Source organism: Dermochelys coriacea, chromosome 3 (assembly GCF_009764565.3).
Source record: "Dermochelys coriacea isolate rDerCor1 chromosome 3, rDerCor1.pri.v4, whole genome shotgun sequence".
Lineage (NCBI taxonomy): Eukaryota > Metazoa > Chordata > Testudines > Dermochelyidae > Dermochelys > Dermochelys coriacea.
The window spans coordinates 74,768,287-74,771,803 of record NC_050070.1 but is presented as its reverse complement, the minus strand read 5'-3'; positions in this window follow the sequence as shown (position 1 = coordinate 74,771,803).

The following is a 3,517-nucleotide window of genomic DNA, read 5'->3' as shown; positions in this document are numbered from 1 at the left end:
TGTAAGATGAGACAGACAATACAAAAAGAATTTGATACAGTTCAAGTCCTGCCCTTTGCCTTATCACTTTTTTCACCTCATTTGGAGAAATAAAGACTAGAAATAGTAAGAAAATTCCAGCCAACCAAAGCACCAGGTATGGAATATGTCCCCAGAAATGAAAAAAATAAGATAATATCAGTTTATACTGTAATATTTTCTCTCAAGAGTTTGTAAAAAATTATAGAAGTTCACTGTCACATCAGAATGTATGTGCATGCAAATGCATAGTAGGAGTGTGTTGTATTTGTGTACGTACATGTTTTTAGGGATGGAATATATGCCTGTATAAGTAGTAGGTATGCATTTCTCTCTAAGAGTACGTGCCTCAATGATAGATGAGCACCATTTAATACTGGAACCCCCTTTTCCACGTTTTTTTAAATTGAGAAGTAAATTGTCAGACATATAAGTAGCTAGAATTTAAGTTGCTGCTGCCTTGACCTCTGGCAGGTTTTCATTAGGCTTTTTGAAATCTTCTTAAACTTGCAGTATAAATAAAGTTACATTTCAGTGGACAATATCCCCATTCAAAAGCAAAACATTCTTCAAATATATCAGTATAAAAAAGCATTCTTTGAAGGGAAATTATCCAATTAAAACTCACATCATAAATAAGTGTCTTTGCCTGTATTATTGATAGCACCTCAGATTATTAAAATAGAAATTACTTTAAAATCTATTTTAAACTATTTACTATGCTTGCATTTCTCTCAGACTGGACAATGAAATGAGACTAGTCAGTTTCACGTTGCTTTATAGTCAGTTTCACTCTTTGCTTCTACTCATCTTAATGCAAGCAGTGGTGTTGCAGTTAAAAAAAAAAGTGGGTAAACTAACCTAAACTCCATAGTCCCCAAATGAGAAGTGGATAAATGCCACATATCCACATTTACCTTTCACTGGCTGCAATATATGTACAAAATTTTGCACATACTGCAGGATTCAATCCAAACCAAAAAAACCTGATTTTACTCAAGTTTTCAAATAAATATCTGACAAGAACATTTCCATTAATATTCAGGTTCCTAAAACCTTGCCAGTGGAAGTTCTCAATATAACCATAAGACTCGGCTTTATGTAGGCACAAGGACTGTTTGTACCGGGTGGGCACAATCTCCCCCCACCCTCCCTTTAAAAAAAACCAACAACAACTTAAACTTTAGAATGAGTCAGATTTAGAGGCAAGTCAGCTCAGTGCTTTGTGTACAAGGCAACAAAATTCAACAACATTCCAACACAAAATATTGGAATCAGTTCTAGTGATTATGGGATTGAAGTTCAAAAGAGAAAAATGTGATCCTTCATGAAATTGCTACCCTTTACGTTCCCCTGCTGTCCTAGCTCTAGATATATGTTCCTGATTCTATCCACATTACACTCTTGGGCCCTACTGTAAAAGGTAAATTATCCAGGAGTTCACCCAGCCCCTGTGTGGTTTGGGTAGCCCATCATGTTAGTATTAAGAAAAGGAGTACTTGTGGCACCTTAGAGACTAACAAATTTATTTGAGCATAAGCTTTTGTGAGCTACAGCTCACTTCATCGGATGCATTCAGTGGCTGTAGCACTGAAAGCTTATGCTCAAATAAATTTGTTAGTCTCTAAGATGCCACAAGTACTCCTTTTCTTTTTGCGAATACAGACTAACACGGCTGCTACTCTGAAACATGTTAGTATTGTGGCAGCCAAAAACAGCCCATAAAAACATTACTTTAACTCTTTCCTTTTTTATTAGCTAATAAAAAACTGGAAGTATAGAGAGTAAAAACAGATGAAATAAGTAAAGCTGAAAATGTGATGGTAGGTTTTGAAAGTCCACATCTGCTTTTTAACCACTCTCTTATTACTTTTTTTTCAGAATAGTCATTTTAAGGGTACTAGTTTGATTGTTTGGAAAAAAAATTGGCTCAGGTTAAATAATATTAGAACAATTAGTATGTCAGAGAAGTTCGTGTTCCCCCCCCCCCTATATTTCTCTCTTATATTCCCTAAAGTAAAAGGAATAATTAACTGAAATCCAATTAGTGTAGATTTAGAACACCTGTTTTCAAAATCCTTTGAATAACTTTTTCATATTATTTTTCCTCGGTCTTTGTTTTAAGATGAAATGCATATCCGTAGCCAGTTGCTCTTAGGAGCCTAGAGATTTGCGTATCCTAGACAAGAAGAGAACCTGTGGTAAAAGAAATGTGAAGACTTAAAAGACCAGGAGAGGCTGGTGTGTATATTGCAGCAGCAGTAGCTTCTTTAACCCTTTCTTAACCAATTTTTGTTCCTTCACAAAACCTGAAATGGCCACACACAAAGAGCATTTCAATGGATTGTTTTTATATTTTTTGAACAATTACCACTAATTTCACTCTAATTTGCTAGAATTATATGGCAGAGCAGAGTAGTTCCAGCTATGTGTGCTTACCACAGCCATTCTGTCAAGGCAGAAATTGAAGTGAGCACATGTGGTGTGATGTACAGTGCTGCTCCTACAACCCTGGCCGCATGTTCTGTACACCCCTCTTGAGCCATGATTTCCCTTTTTTCTTCTGACTGATTCCTCTTTTCCCTTCCCCACTCTGCAAATGCACCTGTTCACTATTGAGCAGGATCAGGCTTTGTGCGGGATTTTTGGAAGCACCTAGGTGATTTAGGAGCACAAGCCCTATTGAAACTTGATGGGATTTATATTTGTACGTCTCTCAGGCACTTCTGAAAAATCCACACCCTAACGTTTTAGAAAAAGCACACAAAAATGTAGGGAAAGTGTGTTATCAGGATGCACACAGAGAGAGCCTTCTTATGAAGAGATACTACTTAATTACTAAATTTAGATACTAAACTCCTCACTGTGGGAGTATGACCCACTCAACACATTTTGGAATCAAATATTTTTATAATCATGCTTTGGTACTGCATGACAAGCAAGTTTAGTATTGTGGTTCTTCAACTGAAAATTAAAAAAAAACTAAACAAACAAAAAAACCCCAAACCTTACTACTGCTCTCTTCACACTATTTGAGGGTCTTTCATTCCTCTGTTATCCTTAAAAGTGCAATGTCCTTCTACATTTCCTACCTGAAAAACACAAACTGTCAGCAGGCAGAGCCAATATTAATTTCTTATGTACTAAGCAATTTCCTGTGTATCCTGTAGTACACTCAAAGATCAAATTGTAATGATACTGATTAATCATATCAGAAGGAAGAAGCTGTCTCATTACATATGTTGAGCCTTTTTTCTTTAAACAATCTGCAAACAAACTGGCATGCTCATACTATTTACTGTATTCTGTATATGCAGCCTCAGATGGGGAATCCATCTATTACATTTAAAAAGACTATAGCAAATATTTAAGGGCATGTGCTGAAATATTGACAGTTCAGGCAAACACAGAATGTTGACAGAAAAGCCAAAATGAGATGGAGGAAAGAAACCTTTTGCCCAATCAAGTACTGGCCACACATTAAATATCTACAATTTGG